General features: G+C 42.4%; 1 protein-coding gene and 1 pseudogene across 9 annotated transcripts in view; one reads left to right on the top strand and one right to left on the bottom strand.

Annotated features, from left to right (window-relative positions):
- Nucleotides 1-21,406, bottom strand: part of Ptk2 (protein tyrosine kinase 2) — a 296,868-nt gene that overhangs the window by 265,803 nt on the left and 9,659 nt on the right. The window lies entirely within an intron of this gene.
- LOC123458715 lies at nucleotides 9,087-11,089 on the top strand (annotated as a pseudogene).

The following is a 21,406-nucleotide window of genomic DNA, read 5'->3' as shown; positions in this document are numbered from 1 at the left end:
TCTGCCACTGCTACAAATCATTGAGTCTGTGGTGGTCTTAAGGACCTTCCAAACTTTACAATGCAAAACAAATGTTCACTAACACTAGAGCAGTGTTTCTTAGAATGTAACTATGATCATTTAAAATCATAAACCAACTGGATATATATCTGCAGAAGGATGAAAATAGATTCTTCTCTCTCGCCATGCACAAGAATTAAGTCCAAATGGATTAAAGACCTTAACATCAGACCTGAAACTCTGAAACTGCTAGAGGAAAAAGTAGGGGAAACCTTCAACATATTGGTCTTGGCAAAGACTTTCTGAATACAACCCCAATTGCTCAGGCAATAAAACCACAGATTAACCACTGGGACCTAATGAAATTACAAAGATTTTGCACCGCAAAGGACACAGTGAAAAAAGCAAAGAGGCAACCTACAGAATGGGAAACAATCTTCGCCAGCTATATATCTGATAGAGGATTAATATCTAGGATATACAAAGAACTCAAAAAGTTAAATAATAAGGAATCAAACAAGCCAATCAAAAAATGGGCTATGGAGCTAAATAGAGAGTTCTCAAAGGAAGAAATACGAATGGCATATAAGCATCTAAAAAAATGTTCTACGTCACTAGTCATCAGGGAAATGCAGATTAAAACTACATTGAGATTCCATCTCACTCCTGTCAGATTGGCCACCATCATGAAAACAAACGATCATAAATGTTGGCAGGGATGTGGAAAAAAAGGAACCCTTCTGCACTGCTGGTGGGAATGCAATCTGGTCCAGCCATTGTGGAAAACAGTGTGGAGGTTCCTAAAACAGCTAGAGATTGATCTACCATATGACCCAGCTATAGCGCTCCTAGGCTTATATCCAAAGGACTCATCTCATTTCCTTAGAAGTACATGCTCAACCATGTTTAGTACTGCTCAATTTATAATAGCTGGGAAATGGAACCAGCCTAGATGTCCCTCAACAGATGAGTGGATAATGAAGATGTGGCACATTTATACAATGGAGTTCTACTCAGCGGTAAAGAAAAATGAAGTTATGAAATTTGCAGAAAAATGGATGGACCTGGAAAGGATTATACTAAGTGAGGTAACCCAGACCCAGAAAGCCAAGCGCCACATGTTCTCTCTCATATGTGGATCCTAGGTACAGATGACTGGGCTTCTGCGTGAAAATGAAAATACTTAGTAGCAGAGGCCAGTAAGTTAAAAAGGAGACATAAAGGGTAGAGAAAGGAAGGGAGGATGATACTTAATAGGTTGATATTGTATATATGTAATTACAATGATTGTAATGGGGAGGTAATATGATGGAGAATGGAATTTCAAATGGGAAAGTGTGGGGGTGGGGAGGAAGGGAATTACCATGGGATATATTTTATAATCATGGAAAATGTTAATAAAAATTTAAAAAAAAATCATAAACCACCAGGATATGGTGGTACACCCTTTTATTCCCAGCATGCAGGGGACGAATATAAGAGTATAATTGTGGGCTGGAGAGATGGCTTAGCGGTTAAGCGCTTGCCTGTGAAGCCTAAGGACCCCAGTTCGAGGCTCGATTCCCCAGGACCCACGTTAGCCAGATGCACAAGGGGGCACATGCATCTTGAGTTTGTTTGCAGTGGCTGGAAGCCCTGGCACGCCCATTCCCTTTCTATCTGTCTCTTTCTCTCCCTCTCTCTCTGTCACTCTCAAATAAAGAAATAAAAATGACAAAAAAAAAAATATTTAAAAAAAAAAAAGAGTATAGGGCTGGAGAGATGGCTTAGCGGTTAAGCGCTTGCCTGTGAAGCCTAAGGACCCCAGTTCAAGGCTCAGTTCCCCAGGTCCCACGTTAGCCAGATGCACAAGGGGGTGCACGCGTCCGGAGTTCGTTTGCAGAGGCTGGAAGCCCTGGCGCGCCCATTCTCTCTCTCTCCCTCTATCTGTCTTTCTCTCTGTCTTTGTCGCTCTCAAATAAATAAATAAAAAATTTTTTAAAAAAAAGTGTAATTGTGATTCTGAGGCCAACCTGAGACTACACAGTGAATTCCAGGTCAGCCTGGACTACAGCAAGACACTCCTCAAAAAATAAATCAATAGGGCCTGGAGAGATGGCTTAGTGGTTAACCGCTTGCCTATGAAGCCTAAGGACCCCGGTTCGAGGCTCGATTCCCCAGTACCCATGTAAGCCAGATGCACAAGGTGGCACATGCATCTGGAGTTCATTTGCAGTGGCTGGAGGCCCTGGCATGCCCATTCTATCTGCCTCTTTCTATCTCTCTGTCTCTCTCAAATAAATATAAATAAATAAATAAATAAATAAATAAATAAATAAATAAATAAATAAAGCCAGGTGTGGTGGCGCAAGCCTTTGATCCCAGAACTCGGGAGGCAGAGTTCGTAGAAGGATCACCCTGAGTTCAAGGCCACCCTGAGACTACATAGTAAACTCCAGGTCAGCCTCGGCTAGTGTGGTAGTTTGAATAGATGGCCCCCAATATATTCAGTTCTTTATTGTTTGTAGTTTGCATTCTGCAGCCACCTGGCTGGAGGCAATGTCATTGGGTGGATCTTAAGGTGTGGTGGTGGTGGGTTTCAGATTTCAATCTAAAGATATGCAAAGTGTGCCTAGCAGGAGTTCCTGAAGTGTGCAGTGGCTTTTGACTTTTAGGCTTGTGCTTCTCTCTCTGCTAGATCCTGTGAAGGCAGGCCAGCTTCTTCTGCCATTTATGGAACTTCCCCTGGATCTGTAGGCTTCAATAAATATCCCTTCCTCCATAACTGTGCCTGGTCTGGAAGTTCATCTCAGTGAACCTGAAGCTGTCTGCTACAGCTAGAATGAAAACCTACCCTGAAAAACCAAACATAAATAAATAAAATAAAATAAACAAAATATAAGGCAGGTGACCAGATGCTAAAGCAGCCATGGCAATGCAACAACCCAGGGCTAGCCATTTGTACTTTTCCTGGTAATCCAGTATGAGTCTCCAGTTCACGATACTCAGAACCACTCAGGAGCCTGACAGGGCAAAGCCCTGACCCTTAATAACCATAGTGCCTTGCAAAAAGCCCCTCATGAAAACCTTTTAAATTTGATAGGGGGCTGGAGAGATGACTTAGTGGTTAAGTGCTTGCCTGTGAAGCCTAAGGATACCGGTTCAAGGCTCGATTCCCCAGGACCCACGTTAGCCAGATGCACAAGGGGGCGCATGCATCTGGAGTTCGTTTGCAGTGGCTGCAAGCCCTGACGCGCCCATTCTCTCCCTCTCTCTCTCTCTCTCTCTCTCTCTCTCTCTGTGTCTGTCTCTTTCTCTGTCTGTCACTCTCAAATAAATAAATTAAAAGAATAATAATAATAGTTAAAAAAATTGATAGGGCTGGGGAGATAGCTCAGTAGTTAAAAACATATGCTTGGAAAGTCTGCAGGATCTCATTCAAATCCCAGTACCCACGTAAAGTCAGATGCACAAAGTGGTACATGTATCTAGAGTTCGCTTGCAGTGGCAGGAGGCCCAGGTGCACCCATATTCTCTTTCTTTCTCTCTCAAAGTTTTTTAAAATTAATACCTAGATGGGTTAGAATTCACAGAATTTTAACATTTGCCAATAGAGTATATATGAATGCATGTCTTATCAACTCACACATTTTCAAGATAATATGGAAATAAGTTCAGGAAACCAGGCCAAAGAGTTTGGGCAACAGACTCATCATGTCCACTTGTTACTACATCCACTGTCAGTGTCACGCTCTCAGCCTCCTCTCTGACAATTACAGAAAGGTTGTCTGCTCAACTGTCTTTCTCACCAGACAGACTACCGCTGAGCCATGGATCAACAACCAAGATTCTCACCTCTAATTCACATCATTTACCCTCTCCTATTATCACGTGGACTTCCAGGTAAAGGTGGACACAAAGTACAGCAGGTATCTGTGATCCCAATGTGCCTAAACAATGGGAGGCAGAGCCAGGGGAATCTGAGGCTTGTGGGCCAACGAGACTGGCATTAGAGTTCACAGTGGTAAGAGACTGTCTCAAGAAGGTAGAAGAGTAGACACCTTGGGGCTGTGCTCTGACCTCCACATGTGCACCATGACATACATGCACATATACATGCAAATACACACACATAAACTTTTTTTTAAATAACCAATTAACACAATTCTGACTTAAACTATTATTTCTGCTACTTGGTTTTTATGATTCATACATCTAATGTTACTTCCTCCAAAATGAAAGCAAACTGCAGCTAAACAATCCATGACCTAAGAAAAATAAATGACAAACTGCCCATGTTGAGGGTAACATCTATAACCAGCCTGAAATCTGAGGATGATTAAAATGACCCAGCTCACACTGAATGTCTGAATCATGACAAGAGTCTACCAATCCTTATTTTTGCCACTCAGGTTACTTTATCCTTAACATAAGTCACAGTTTTTCTCAACAAGAAGGTCAAAGATGACCAACCTCCAGTCCCCTCCAGAAATTCTACCCCATTGTGGTAGCCCTATCTCAAACTCTGCAAGGACTCTGATCTATAGTCTGTGATTCCTAAATTCTATGTAGTAATGGCAATATCAAATGTGAACCAATCTACTGGCTACAAAACATCAGATTAACCTACCTGATATTTGTATCTCAGCCATTTGCCACCAGCTGCTCTGCTGTCACCTAGAGACTCAACAAGACACAACAACTTAGATACATCTGTTATACTCGACTAACCTGATCCAACACTCTAGAACTAACACTCATAGTCGTGTGCAATTTGAAGTTACACTGAGCACTCTATAAACTTTAGCTTTACTTAATGTTCATCAGCATGCCAAACACCTGGCTGGCTTCCAGGCAATCAAAGTGCGTCTTATTTTAACTTTAAGGGAGAAGTATGCCAGGGAAACACTGTCAAACGCTGGCTTATGTAACTCAACTTTAGGCAGTTGCGTGTGTTTGCATTTCACCTAGCAGATTGGGCTGCGTGACACTTACAGTAATGGTTGACTGACTTCCCTCACCTGGCTTCTCTAGAGCACACCAACTGGGTACAGCCTGACACCAAGGCCCAGTGCCACCTTTTCACTGGCCTCTCTTCTGATAATCCCAAGAAAGCACTAGGGGAAACAACTCCATTCACACATAGTTCTGCTCACAGTTTCAGGGGTTCATGACTACAGTAACATTTCATGGGGTAGGGACAAGAAGTTTGAACTAGTCACCTAAGAAGAAACCTGGGATTACCTGGATTCCTTTTCCTATTGTCAGAGCCTACAGAACAGGCTTCAAATCAACCCCAGTCTCCACAGAGCCATTTAAGGCCTTCTTCTTTTATTTGCACAACTTCAAAACTACAATAACATGGACTATTAAGTCAGACCTCTGAACTTTGCCCCTTGCATCTTACTAGGTAGGTCACAGCAGGACAGCTATTCCCTCAGTGTGTGAAGAGGATAGTCTAATTCCTTCCCCCTTATCATGGGATGACCATGACACCTTCCTCATGAGAAGCAGAGCTATGACTAGCTCTCCTGCTCCATAACCCTGCTCCTATCACTCTGGAACACAAAGTTCAAATCAGATTCAAGTGAACAGTACTGTGATCCTGCCTAGCAACTACACTTCTCTCCCCAACCCAACCTATAGTAGGCCACACATGACTAAACACCCAGTTCCACAGCATCCAGCCTCTTGACCGCCATACCTGTGCACAAGAGTGCAACGCCCTTTCCCACTTTCTATCTTCCACTGAACGAACTTCTAAAAAAGAATTGCCACATGTGGCTCACAGCCAATTTATGTATCGTTTTCAAGCTAAGGACTTTTTTCACATGTGTAAACTTGGGAGGGGGGTTGTTTCTTTGGATGTGCTGAAGCTTAAAACTCAGAGCCTTGCACATGTCAGGCAAGTGGTCCTACCACCAATCCATGTTCCCAGCTTAAAGGGTGTTTTCTTTTAAGACATGAAGACATAGATGATAGAAAAAAGAAAAGATAATACAATATGCAGTCTGTTGAGACAAGTGTCTGCTGTCTAGCCTTAATAGAGAAAATCTGCAAAACCCTAAGCACAGGCATCACTGGGTACTTGCCCTATGCATTCCCAGGGCATGCTGCTGTGACAATACCAATGACACATCACACAGCACACCACACCATACTGGCCACTGCACAGCACCAGTCACATTCCTCCCACATGGACATGCCTCCAGGCCAACTACTGTCCCAGGCACAAAACAGCATTTATCAAATGCTCAATGAATGGGAAAGCGTGGGGGTGGGGAGGGAGGGAATTACCATGGGATATATTTTATAATCATGGAAAATGTTAATAAAAATTTAAAAAGAAAAAAAATAAAAAATAAATCAGAAAAAAAAATTTAAAAGAAATGCTCAATGAATGAACTAGCTGCATGAACCAGCTCAAAAACAAGCTGGTGAAACACACAAGTGAAAAGAATGGAGTCTTTAGTAGTGAAATACTATTTTAAGTCTGCTAAAGACACTAAATTCCATCTATCTATCTATCTATCTATCTATCTATCTATCTATCTATCTACCTACCACTTCACTTTGTGGCTACACTGTAACTTCAAAAGCTGACATCATAAATACTATGCTTTAATAGATAAAAACACAGTAATTAAGTAACTTGTCACAAGTCAAGGATTCCAGGCCAACAGTCCTGAAAGTAAACTAAAAGTGGCTAAAGAAGTTCTTTCTGTAGGGGATGTACTTCTATCTCCTTCTCCCTAAGGGAGTCCCTGCAGCTCCACCTTGCAAGAGGCCAGACACATAAGGGGGGAGGGGAAGGGACTGCAGAATCTATTTTTATCTTCTCTTTCTTTCCTAGAAGAACAACTAAGAATTATTCCATTCCCTAGCATTGTAAATGAGATTACTCTTTTTCCCAAAAACCTAGGGGCACTTAAGATACCTGAGGCTGAGGGACGGGATACCTTCCAGTGAGTTGTCGGCCAGGGAGGTCCCTGATGCCCCCAAAACATTATAGGCCATTGCCAAGGCCCTTGGTTTCCCACCAAGAATCGTATTGCTGAAGACTCCACAAACGTGGGCTGCAAGGCCACTGAGAAATCCTGCTGGAACCAAGATGATAACCTCCTCCATGTAGACCAGCTGACAGAAAGCTGGAAGAAGCCATTCTGCATGCAGTTCAATGGGAGAAAGAGAAATCACCAGTGAAGATCCTCAACAGTGGACACTGCAAGCTTTATATTTGGCCAGCCAGGCCAAATGAGCCACTGGTTGCAATAGTGGCACATCTGTCATGGTAGAAACTAACTGCTCTCTAAGTGGAGTCCCGCTCCATGGGAGGGAATACATCCCTGACACTGAAAACTTAAAACAGGGGTAGTCATGAGCCCTAGGGGTGTAACATCTGCTGATGTCTGTCTAAATTTATATAGTATGCTTATCAAACTGCATTCTCTTAATGTTCATACCCTTATATTAATTCAACTCTCACTTTTGGTAGAGAATCTTTTTTCAGATGGCAATGACCTTGGGGTGACTCAGAAGGTATCATGGTGATAGAAAGAAGTGACCACAGTGCTCAGTACTGCAATATCTCTATCACACCTTCCAAGGCTCAGGGTCTAATGCGGAAGAAGTGGCGGAAAGAATGTAAGAGCCAAAGGAAGGGTAGGATTCCTTTTAACATGCTCCCTCCAGACACAAAATGGCCTGGATATCCATGACTTCACAGTGCCTGACACTACCTAACAAGACCATCATAAGAGGAGGAAAAGATTATGACATCAAAATTAAGAGACTGATGGGGAGGGGATATGATGGAGAATGGAATTTCAAAGGGGAAAGTGGGGGGAAGGAAGGGTATTACCATGGGATATTTTTTATAATCATGGAAGTTGTTAATAAAAATTTGAAAAAATAAATAAATAAAGGTACCTGAGGCTGGACAGATCAGTTCAACCCCCATCCAGGAAATTCTCATAAAAGACTCCAGTCAGGGACTGGAGAGATGGCTTAGTGGTTAAGCACTTGCCTGTGAAGCCTAAGGACCCTGGTTTGAGGCTCGATTAACCAGGACCCACGTTAGCAAGATGCACAAGGGGGCACATGCATCTGGAGTTCATTTGCAGTGGCTAGAGGCCCTGGCGTGCCCATTCTCTCTCTATATATATCTGCCTCTTTCTTTCTCTGTCACTTTTAAATAAATAAATAAAAATAAACAAAAAAATTTGAAAAAAAAAAAAAAGACTCCAGTAAGGGTCATCAGGCAGGTTTTCACATTCCCAGGAACCCCTTTATATCAACAAGCAGACAGAAGCTCTGCCTTCTTTCCTTCTAAAAAGCACCACAAGCTCTACAACAAACTCTTTCTAAACTTTACTCTCTGTGGCCTGTGCATTTCATTCACTCAGTGGAAATTCTGTGTGGCCATGAAGGTCCAGCACCCTAACTCCTGAGTTATACCCCAACCAAGAGCTGAGACAAGCACCATCACCCTCACAGAAACCCAAATTCCCATATAATTTCTTAGAAATAACTTTCTATTTGGGCCTAGTGGTACATATATGTAATCCTAGCACTTGGGTGGCAGAGAAAGGAAGATCAGGGATTCAAGGCCAGCCTCAGCTACATAAAATTCCAGGCAAGCCTGACCTACAGACAGAGTACGAGCCCATCTAAGCACTTAAGAGGCAGAGGGCAGAGGCAGAGGTAGGAGGATCACCGTGAGTATGAGGCCACCCTGAGACTACATACTGAATACCAGGTCATTCAGGTCAGCCTGGGCTAGAATGAGACCCTACCTAGAAAAACCAAAAGTAAAAAAAATTTTAAAAAGCTTCTGCTAGTAAATAAATATGCTTATTTCTTCTGACTTATTAACTGAAACTTTGTAGTAATGCTACTTCTTGACAAGGGTTGGATTAAAGTATAAAGTAGATATCCAAAATACCACTAGTAAAAAGATCCTGGAAAACCCATGAACTAAACATTTCCTTCCTTCGTTCCCTTCCTCCCTCCTTTCCTTCTCAGAAAAAGAGTTCCTAAGAAAGCAACAAAAATTAAACATCTTAATTAACTAATGCCACTGAAAGAAAGGCAGCTGCAGTCACAGCATGACCCTCATATGTCAGCAACGCCATTGGAAAGAATGGCTGTCTAAGCTTCAGTGTAAGCAGAACAGAGTCCAAAAGCTGGTAATGCGTATTAGCACCTCAACTGCAGCCAGGAAACAGTACATGTATTTCCAGAGGCATAGAAAGAGATGTAAGAAACTCAAAAAAAAAAAAAATTAATTAATTAATTTAATTAATTAAATTTAAAAAACCTGAGCCAAGTATGGTGGGGTACATCCCTTAATGCAAGCACTCAGGAGGCCGAGGTAGGAAGATCACTGTGAGTTTGAAGCAAGCCTGAGAACACAGAGTGAGTTCCAGGCCAGCCTGGAATAGAGTGAGACCCTAACCAAGAAAAAAAAAAAAAAAAAAGGCTGGCTCCAGACCGCACGCACTGCTTCAGGGGCACACTTGGCGAACTCAGGCCTCCTCCTCAGCTGCTAGGTGTTTGTCAGCTTGGGCTTACTGCCAAAGAACTCACTTCATGGTCACACCAGTGGGGTATAGCTGTTGCCTTTTCCACAGTGCCAGGCTCTGCCTGGCCTCATAAGACAACTCAAGTACTTGTCTATAGAGTGCAGCAGAGTGCAAACAACCCCCTCTCCCTGCAGCTAAAATGTTATGCTGCAGCAGATGTTCTTTCCTATAAGGTATTACGAGAAATTGCTATGCAACTATCACATTTTTGTCAGATATCCTCTGATTTACCCTGAAGTATATGTGACAATGATGAAATGTGGAATTAGCCAGGCATGGTGGCACACACCTTTAATCCTGGCACTTGGGAGGCAGAGGTAGGAGGATCACCATGAGTTCAAGGCCTCCCTGAGACTACATAGTGAATTCCAGGACAGCCTGGGCTAGAATGAAACCCTACCTCAAAAAACCAAAAACATAAAATAAAATAAAAAGAAATGTGGACTTAAATTCCAGCCTCCAGCTATTTTTTTATTTTTCTTTATTTGAGAGAGAGAAACAGGCAGAGAGAGAATGAGAATAGGCAAGCCTGGGCCTCCAGCCGCTGCAAACTAACTCCGGATGCATGCGCCCCCTTATGCATCTAGCTTACATGGGTTCTGGGGAATTGAACCTGGGTCCTTTGGCTTCACAGGCAAGTGCCTTAAACACTAAACCATTTCTTCAGGCCCTTTAGCTATTAATTTATGAGAATGAATCTACAACACAGAGTTGCCAGCACATCATGACAGTAAGAAGATTTTCAAAGTTTTCAGAGTGCACCAGAGCTGCTCAACAATTAAAGAATAATCCAAGCCAGGCAGGGTGGCGCATGCCTTTAATCCCAGCACTCAGGAGGCAGAGGTAGGAGGATAGCTGTGAGTTCGAGGCCACCCTAAGACTACATAGTGAATTCCAGGTCAGCCTGGGCTAGATCAAGATCCTACCACAAAAAAAGGGGGGGCTGGAGAGATGGCTTAGTGATTAAGGGCTTGCCTGTGAAGCCTAAGGACCCCGGTTCGAGGCTCGATTCTCCAGGACCCACGTTAACCAGATGCACAAGGGGGCACACGTGTCTGGAGTTCGTTTGCAGTGGCTGGAGGCCCTGGCACGCCCCTTCTCTCTCTCCCTCTCCCAATCCCTCTCTCTGTCTCTGCCTCTTTCTCTCTCCATCGCTCTCAAATAAATAAAAATTTTTAAAATAAATAAATAAATAAGGATAACCCATGACACAAGAGTTACCTGGAACAGGTGTCCCTGAAGCAGCTAGAGAAGCTGTTCAGACTTCTACAAGGTTACTTGCAGGGCAGAGCTTGACAGAAACAATGGAACAAATTCAATGGGAAACCACTGATGCAGAGGAAGACCTGAACAAAGTGGATGACAAGGAGCTCACCAAAAGGGAGAACATTGTGGATGAACTTTCTGAGAAAAATCAGGAGAGGGATGATCCAGATGTTATTTAGGAAATAAAGGCTGAGTTCCCACAGGATGAACAACTGCAGTCCTGTGGCAAGGACAGTCAGCCAGTGAATGATGATTCCTAACACTTAACTTACTGGCTAGCAGAATAGCCATGTTTCTATAAATAATATAGATCTGTTATACACTAAATGTATATGTGCTGAGTCATAAAACCAAGACATTTACATGTACTATGTGGGCCTTTCTCTGGCTCCTGAAATGCTACCCAAGCTTCTATGGGGATCCATATGAGAACAACTGAAGCAGGGGATGGGCATGGTCAAGAGACAAGAAATAGAAAATGTTGTTTGGAAGAAGAGTGAGAAATTATAGTTTGGCAAGACTGGGATCATCCTGTGTGCATTATGTGTTCTGTGTATTAAACTCAGCAGTAGAAGAGTTCCTGTTAAAACACCTGGCAGCTGCAAGTGGATGTCATGTGATGGACTGTGGGAAAATTCTGTCCTTCTGAAATCAGGATATATATAAACTTTGTCCCATGAGTAAATGAGTTTATAAAATGGGAGATCCACCCATAAAAAATGAACAGCAGCCAGGTGTGGTGGTGCACGCCTTTAATCCCAGCACTCGGGAGGCAGAGGCAGGAGAATTGCTGTGACTTCAAGGCCACCCTGGGAATACAGAGTGAATTCCAGGTCAGCCTGGGTTACAGTGAGAGCCTACCTCGGAAAAAAAAAAAAAAAAATGACCAATAATGGAGTTGGAGAGATTGCTCAGCAGTTAAAGCTTGCAAAGCCTAACAGCCTGGGTCTGATTCCCCAATACCCACAAAAAGCCAAATGCACAAATTGGCACATACATCTGAAGTTTGTTAGCAGTGGCAAAAGGCCCTGGCACTCTTGCTTTGTGTTCTGTCTCTCTCTGCTTGCAAATAAATAAATGAAAATATTTTTACAAATAATCACACATGGTAGCACATGCCTTTAATCCCAGCACTCAGGAGGCAGAAGTAGGAGGATTGCTGCGATGAGTTCAAGACCAGCCTGAGACTACATAATGAAATCCAGGTTAGCCTGAGCTAAAGTAAGACCCTACCTTGAAATAAATTTTCTTTTTAAAAAAGCAACAGATATGACTAGTTTTAGACCTGTTCATGAATATGGGCATATAAAGCAATCTCTGTTTCACAAGGTCATCTGTATGCAATGTGTTCTTACTTAATTGACAAAAACCTTATGTTTTCTGCAAGAAAATTATTCATTAAATAAAGCTGTAAAATAATTTTTGAAAATTAAATAAATAATAACTGATGATCCTAATCTGTTATCTCAAGCAAGAGAAAAACCATGCATAGCTGGCATTTAAGAGCTGAGTACGGGGCTGGAGAGATGGCTTATCAGTTAAGGTGCATGCTTGTGCAGCCAAGGACCCAGTTCCCACATAAGCCAAATGCACATGGTGGCATATGCATCTTGAGTTCGTTTGCAGTGGCTAGAACCCTGGCGTGCCCCGCCCCTCTCACACACACACACACACACACACACAAACACATAAGTAAATAAAAATGACAATAAAATCTTGAATTTTAAAAAAAAAGTTGAGTACATTCAAGTGTCCAAAAGTTTCTGTGTCACAGCAAAGATCTCAGCCAAATTTAAGCACAGTATGAGTCTATTTAAGTAACAATTTCAAAGAATTGCTACCATACATAACACATTTTCTGACTACAATCCAATGTTAGAAGTCCTAAGTTACACTGAAAAAAGTTATCTGTGTAGAATTTAGCCAGCACATTAAAAGAGACCGTGGCAAAGGAATCTTAGTAAGATTAAAAAATGTCTAGTAAGATTAGAAAATGTCTAAATAGTGCACATATTTATAGAGTAACACTATATGAACTAAATCTCGAGACTCGTTCACATAACAACTTAGCCCTTGTTAGAAGGAAAAAGAAACAAAAAACCCACTTAGCCTTTGAGTAAAGAAAAATCTTGCTGACAGAAAGCTGGAAGAATCCATTCTACATGTAGTTCAATGGGAGAAAGAGATACCACCAGTGAAGATACTCAACAGTGAACACTGCAAGCCTTATAATCGGCCAGCCAGCCCAAATGAGCCAACAGGTGCAACAGTGGCACGTCTGTGATGGTGGAAACCAACTGCCCTCTAATTGGACTAGAGGCCCACTCCATGGGGGGAAACACATCCCTGATACTGAAAACTTAAAACAGGGGTAGTCATGAGCCCTAGGGGTGTAACGTCTGCTGATGTCTGGAAAAATGTATATAGTATGCTTATCAAACTGCCCAGTAAGCACTTCTCTTAATATTTATATCCTTATATTAATGCTACTCTCACTTTGGGTAGAGAATCTTCTCTTTTCAGTTGGCAGTGACTTTGGGATGACTCAGAAGGTATCATAGTGCTGGAAAGAAGTGACTGGAGTACTGAGTAACATCTCAATCACACCTTCCAAGGCTCAGGGTCTAATGCGGAAAAGGTGGCAGAAAGAATGTAAGAGCCGAAGGAAGGGTAGGACTCCGTACAAGGTGCTCCCTCCAGACATAAAATGGCCTGGATATCCATGACCTCACAGTGCCTGACACTACCTACACAAGACCATCATAAGAGGAGGAAAAGATATGACATCAAAATAAAAGAGAGACTGGTTGAGATGGGGAGGGGATATGATGGAGAATGGAATTTCAAAGGGGAAAGTGGGTGGGGGAGGGTATTACCATGGGATACTTCTTATAATCATGGAAAATGTTAATAAAAATTGAGAAAAAAAAAGAAAAACCTTTTACTGAAACATGCAAAAATTAAAAACACAGGCTAATGTGGGATGTAGAGGCAGGAGGATCCAAAGTTCAAAGTTATACCTGGCTACCAGCCATAAAGGAAGAGGAGGAAAGCCAAGAAGGACTCTGGTTCCAAGATACCACAAAGGTAAAGAAAACAAACCATTAACAAAATGAAGAGTATAACCCACCAACAGCTACAAATCAGTAAGAAAAGCACAATAGTTATGTCCAATGCATTAAAAGAGGCTCAACATCATTAATTACAAGAGAAATAAAATAGAACACACCCACCAGAATGGAATAACAAAACAAGTCAGATAAAATACAATACTGGCAGAACAAACCAAGACTCCTCAACCAAGAGGTGAAGCAGCCAAGAGTCATTCTATAGTAGGGACATAAAGCAATACAACCACCTAAAAAGCAATTTGGCAGTAAGTAGTCAAGCAAAGACAAGACAGGCCCACACTCACAGGCAACAGGGTGTTTATACATGTACACAACAATGCCACATTCCTGCAACAAAACCATCAGAATGCTAACAAGGCAAATGCCCATCAACAGTGAACAAGAGAACACAGCAAGGAAATGAATGTGCACTAGCATACAGCACCCCATGGGGCTGGGGAGATGGCTCAGTAGTAAAAGGCACTTGCTTGTGAAGCCTGCCATGTAAAGCCTAACGTGTTCAATTCCCCAGTACCCACATAAAGTCAGGCGCGGAAGGCGGCACATGTGTCTGGAGCTCATTTGCAATGGCAAGCGGCCCTGGTGCTTGTGCTCATTCTCATTCTCTCTTGTGTAAATACATGCATACATACATACATACATACACACACACACACCCCTCTCCCTCTCAAATAAGTATGTTGTTTTTTTTTAATTTATTTTTTTTTTATTTTTTGGTTTTTCAAGGTAGGGTCTCACTCTGGCCCAGGCTGGCCTTGAACTCATGGCAATCCTCCTACCTCTGTCTCCTCGAGTGCTGGGATTAAAGGCATGCACTACCATACCTGGCTAACTCTTCATTTTAGAGGCGAGGAATCTGAGGCTTAGAGAAAAACAATGCAACAAAATAAGTAAGTTTTTAAAAGAAAAAGAAATCTAAGGTATGAATCCCCTAATATAAAAACAGACAAAAGCCAGGTGTTGTGGCACACGCCTTTAATCCCAGCACTCAGGAGGCAGAGATAAGAGGATCACAGTGAGTTCAAGGCCAGCCTAAGATGACGTTCTGAATTCCAGGTCAGCCTGGGCTACAGTGACATCCTATCTCAAAAAAGAAAGAAAGAAAGAAAAACGGTGCAAAACTAGTCTCAATGGTTATGCTTTTTGGGGGGAAGTAGGGAGGCTCTGGTGCTGGATATCAAACCCAGAACTCTACTACTGAGCTATATCTCCAGCCCTAAATGCTATTTTAAATGATAGTGACATACACAACCATGAACAGACACATTTTTCCCTCCTAGAATTTATACCATAGTTAAGTGAGAATCTAGAAACTCAAGTAAGGAAATGACAGTGATGGAAAAAAGAGCTTCAAGAATGAGGAGCTAAGAGGCACAGGGAAGCAGAAGGAAAGGTTGTAAGTGTAACAGGAATGGTCCCATGTGCACAGGGGGTGCACAGGTACCCTGTCACTGCCCTCTACTCCAGAGCAGCAAATCACCACCTGCAGGCCAAGCCAGTCCTACTTGGTTTCATATAACCCATGAATGAAGACAGTTATTAGATTTCATACAGTAAAAGAAATAACCAAAACAGAGTTTCCTGGCATGTGAAAATTATACATTTAAATTTCAGCATCCAGGAATGAAGTCGGACTGCTCACACTAGCTTGTTCCTTTACAAGCATCTTTCTGCATTACAACACTAGGCTGTAGTGAGAGAGACCATGTCTCTGTCTGCTCCGAATTCCAAAAACTGCTGTAAAGACTGAGTATGTGAAGCTGAGCACGATGGTGCACACAGGTCTGTCATCCCAGCACACAGGAGGCCAGTCAACAGCAGCTATAAGAACAAGCCCAAGGCCAGCCTAGGCTACATGAGACCCAGTCTGAGAAAGACAAAAAAAAAAGTTGAATTAAAGATTGCCTAAGGGGCTGGAGAGATGGCTAAGCAGTTAAGGCACTTGCTTTCAAAATCTAACGACCCACATTTAATTTCTCAGTACAAATGTAAAGTCAAATGGACAAAGGGGTACATGCATCTGGAGTTGTTTGCAGTGGCTAGAGGCCCTGGCATGCCCATTCTCTCTGTGTCTCTCTCTACTTACAAATAAAATATATTTTTAATATTTTTATTTTTGTTTATTTAAGAAATAGGAAAGAAAAAGAGGCAGATACAGAATGGGCACTCAGGGGCTCCAGCCACTGCAAACAAACTCCAGATGCATGCATCCCTCTTGTACACTTGGCTTACATGGGTCCTGGGGAGTTGAACCTGGGTCCTTTGGCTTTGCAGGCAAATGCCTTAAGGGCTAAGCCGTCTGTCCAGTCCCAATAAAAATATTTTTAAAGAAAGGACTGCCCAAGCCTAGTGTGGTGGCACATGCCTTTAGTTCCAACACTTGGGAGGCAGGGATACGAGGATCACAGTGATTTTGAGGCCATACTCAGACTACATAGTGAATTCCAGGTCAGCCTGGGCTAGGGTGAGACCCACCCTGAGGAAAGAAAAAAAAAAAAAGGAGGGGCTGAAGAGATGGCTCAGCAGTTAAGGCATTTGCCTGCAAAGCCAAAGGACCCCAGTTCAATTCCCCAGGACCCACGCAAGCCAGAAGCACAAGGGGCACATGCATCTGGAGTTTGTTTGAATTGGTCCTGGTGCACCCATTCTCTGCCTCCCCCCTTCTCTACCTCTTTCTCTGTCTCTCAAATAAAAAAATAAAAGTTTTTTTACAAAAAAGTAAAAACAAAACTTTTTCTTAATAAATTCCAATTTTACTTCATGACTCATCCTAAAATTCCTTACTGTGGTGAGTTGTGGCTTCAGGGTGGGGATATGGCTCAATGCTTGCAAAGCCTGCAGCTGGAGTTCAATTTCCCAGTACCCACGTAAAGCCAGAAACACAAAGTGGCACATGTATCTGGAGTTTGTTTGCAACCCTGGCAAGCCCTTTCTTTCTCTTTCTTGCAAATAAAAAGATTTCTGGCTTCACCTGAGTCTCTGAAGAAACTTCTCAGGCTGCTAAGGACACAGGTTCAATTATGCAGAACCCACATTAGCCAGATGCACAAGGGGGCACACACGTCTGGAGTTCATTTGCAGTGGCTGGGCCCTGGAATGCCTATTCTCTCCCTCTTTCTCTGTCAAATAAACAAATAAGTAAAAATAAAATATTTTTTAAACTTAATAAAAAAATTTTAAGTGCTGGAGAGATGGCTTAGAGATTAAGGTGCTTGCCTGCAAAGCCAAAGGACCCAGGTTGGATTCCCCAGAACCCACATAAGCCAGATACACAGGTGGTACATGCATCTGGAATTGGTTTGCAGTGGCTGGATGCCCTGGCATATACCCATTCATTTTTATTCTCTCTCTCTCCTTCCCTTTCTCTCTCCCCCCCCCAATCTCTCTCTCTCCTCCCCCCTCTGTCTCTCTCTCCCCCCACCTCTCAAATAAAAAAAAATAAATTTAAACTTAAAAAAAAAAAGAAACATGAGCTGGGCGTGGTGGTGCACACCTTTAATTTCAGCACTTGGGAGGCAGAGGTAGGAGGATTGTCATAAATTCAAGGACACCCTGAGACCACATAGTGAATTCCAGGTCAGCCTGAATTAAGAGACTCTACCTCAAAAAACAAAACAACAAAAAAGAAAAGAAAAAGAAACGTCATGAATCCAAGTACCCTAATATCTGTCCAGTGACAAAATATGAGCAGACAAGCGCCCAAAGTATATCCCTTCCTAAGTACCAACAGGAATCTCTACAAAGAGTTAGCAGTGTTAAGTAGTGACAATGTTTGACAGTGATGAATCCACAAGGAGTGCATTACAACATTTTGGAGTGCTTTTTTGGTTGCCTAGAGCTTTACAGGCGGTGTTTGTTTTGAAGCGTTATTGTTTTTGATAGAGGGTCTCAAGTAGCCCAGGATGGCCTCACACCTGCGCTAGGATTACAGGTATGCACCACCACACCTACTTTATGTGGTGCTGCGAATCAACTCCATGACTTCATGAATGCTACACAAGCACTCTTTCAATTGAACTACATCCCTAACTCCACAATATTCTGCTTTGAACATGCCTAAAAAATTTCAAGAAATTTTAAATAAAATTTAAAAACAGCCATTTGCAGAAAAGCCGCATCATTCTTATTTACATATTTTTTAGACCCTTTGGAACAAAATGTAATCTCCCATCATCCTAACTGTGGAAGCCTAAAGGTCTATGCCAGGGCTCTAGAGCAGCAAGACTAAGGAAATGAATATGTGGGCATTCCTTTAAAGTAAACAAGTCACACTGTCTTTAAGTCCTCCAATCCCTTGCAGAGGCCCCATAAACCTGCTTCTCTGATTCAGTGTGTAAGACCAGCATATATATCCCATGCAAGGCAGGCTTCATGACCCATAGTGGCCAGCTCTGGCACCACCAAAGGCCCAACTTGGCTTTCTCTGTCCCAGCCTCCCAGGAGAGAGACAAAGAGCTGGGACTCTTATTTTCTTTGGCATAAGGTTGTGAATGAATGGAAACATCCACTCCCTTTGAGTTACAGTTTTACAAACTGAACCAAGATGCAAGGACTACTGAGTACTTTGAAAGCTGACAAACTTTTAATGTAAATAATTACTTCTTTATAATTCTTTACAGGCACACCAGTACCTCTCACCACTACAAATGACTGCCAGATGATTGCACCACTTTTTGCATCTGGGTTACATGGGTGGCTTAGGAATTGAACCTGGGCCACAGGCTTTGCAACCAAGTGCCTTTAACTTCTGAGCCATCTTTCCAACCCCACAACATTTACATTTACACCTAATAATTAACTTTACATGGTCTGGATCATACCACATGATGGTATAGTGGTTGGCCTTATTAAATGCTTCATAAAAGGCATAAAGTCTGTACATGCGAAATGCAAATGCAATGTCATTTCATAAATATTGTGAATCTACAGTCAATTGTTTCAGCAATTCTGGGACCCACTGATATGGGAAGGCCACCGTAAGTAGAAACTACAGCAATAAGCAGGACATCCATAGCTTATACATCTCAGAATAAACCCTTCCTCGACAATTACAGCTCCATGTGGCCTAAAAATTCTCCAGCATTGAATTTGGTTTAAAGTAATCTTAGATTGGTCAAAGCAAAGGTTCTCTGGAGAATGCTATCTTCATTCTAAGGCCTCAAAGTGCCCTAAAAATATTTTGGGTCCACAGCTTACATCATAAACAAAAATTAACTCTAAATGAATTGGACCTAAATGCAAAATCTAAAAGCTATCAAAATTTCTAGCTCTGGGCTGGAGAGATGGCTTAGCAGTTAAGTGCTTGCCTGTGAAGCCTAAGGACCCCGGTTCAAGGCTGGATTCCCCAGGACCCACGTTAGCCAGATTCACAAGGGGGCGCACGCATCTGGAGTTCTTTTGCAGTGGCTGGAAGCCCTGGAGCGTCCATTCTCTCTTTCTCTCTGCCTGTTTCTCTCTGTCTGTCGCTCTCAAATAGATAAGAATAGACAAAAAAAAAAAAAAAAAAAAAAATTCTAGCTTAGCAATTAAGGTGCTTGCCTGCAAAGCTGAAGGACCTCAGTTCAATTCCCCGAGATCCACGCAAGCCAGATGCACAAGGTGACATGCATCTGGAGCTTGTTTGCAGTGGTTGGAAGACCTGGCACACCCATTCTCTGTCTCTTTCCCTCTCTCAAATAAATAAAAGTATTTTTTTAAAAAAATAAAAAAACTTCTACAAGGGCTGGGAGATGATTCAGTGGCTAAAGGCTCTTGCTTGAAAAACCTGCAACCCAGGTATCCAGGTAACACAAAGTGGCACATGCATCTCGAGTTCTTCTGCAGTGGCAATAGACCCTGGCATACCCACACTCATTCTCTTTCCAACTCTCAAATAAATATTCTACAACGAACTTCTACAAGAGGGAAGAAAAAAACAGAAGAACATTTGTAGATTATACTTGTCATCCTGGCACCGGAAGAAGTAGGAGACTCATCCATGACTTGCAAGGCCAGTCCGCACTGCATAGTGAGAACTTGTCACAACACACACACACACATATGGAAGGAGGGAAGGAGGGGGGAGGAGGGAATAAGGTAGGAGGGAGGGAGGAAAGATGGATGGGTGGATGAGCATTCAAGAGACTAAGGCAGGAGAAGAGTTTGAGACCAACTTGGGCAACTGGATGAGAAATAAAACAGGGCCAGGGATACAGCTCAGTGCAAGGAGGGAAGGAGGCAAATTAACTAGGTACCTTACACTACACAGCAACAAAACCAATTTCAAATGATCACTAAGTTAGAGATGAAAATCTTATCATCATTTGGAAAGTAAAAGGATTCATTTATGACTTCAAGGAGGGAAAAACACATAATACAACAACTCTAAAAGACAAGGTTGAGAAACTAGACTAAAGTAAACACAACTTCAAAATCACTAGGAAGACTCAAACTGCAAGGACTGACAAATTACAGAACCAACAAAGGTCTTGAATCTGATCACAGAAAGGAAGCTGCAAATCAATGAAGAAAAAAGATCCAATTGGAGCCGGGCATGGTGGTACACGCCTTTAATCCCAGCACTTGGGAGGCAGAAGTAGGAGGATCTCCAAGAGTTCAAGCCACCCTGAGACTAGTGAATTCTAGAACAGCCTAAGCTTCAGTGAGACCCTACCTCGAAACCCCTCCCCCCCAAAAAAAAACAAGATAAAATTTAAAAATATAGTACTTTGAGAGTAAATCCAAATGGCCAATCAATGCAAAAAGAGATATGTAGCCTCAATAGTATCAGAGAAAGGCTATGTAAAGGCAGAAGGCAGTAACACTCCAGAAACCATCATCCTGGATGGGGAGACTAGGAACAGGGAAGGACAGACCAGAAAATGGCCAAAGAGGAAAGGTAAGCTTCTTTTTTGTTTTTTAAATCAATTTATTAAAGAAAGAGAGACAAGCTGGGCGTGGTGGCACACACCTTTAATCCCAGTACTTGAGAGGCAGAGGTAGGAGGACTGCCATGAGTTCAAGGCCACCCTGAGACCCCATAGTGAATTCCAGGTCAGCCTGGGCTAGAGTGAGACCCTACCTCAAAAAAAAAAAAAAAAACAAAAATAACAGAGAGAGAGAGAGAGACAATTGTCACGCCAGGTCCTCTAACCTCTGGAAACAAACTCCAGACACATGCCCTATCTTGTGCATCTGGCTTACGTGGGCCCTGGGTAGTAGAAGCTGGGTCCTTGTCATTGTAGGTAAGTGCCTTAATTGCTAAGCCATGTCTCCAACCCAAAGGGAAGCTTCTTAGCTAGAGCACAGAGCTGCTTACTAACATTTACTGAAAAGCTCTCTAAGAAACATGTTCACAGGGGCCAGCATCTATAAATGACTATAAATTATAAATATGATACAACTGGAACGATTTAGGGGGAAAAAAAGTTGCTCCAGCTGGCATTTTTTGTGTATCTCTTTTATGCT

Source organism: Jaculus jaculus, chromosome 2 (assembly GCF_020740685.1).
Source record: "Jaculus jaculus isolate mJacJac1 chromosome 2, mJacJac1.mat.Y.cur, whole genome shotgun sequence".
Classification (NCBI taxonomy): Eukaryota; Metazoa; Chordata; class Mammalia; order Rodentia; family Dipodidae; genus Jaculus; species Jaculus jaculus.
The sequence above is the reverse complement of the archived record's forward strand: the minus strand, read 5'-3'. Positions and strand labels throughout refer to the sequence as shown.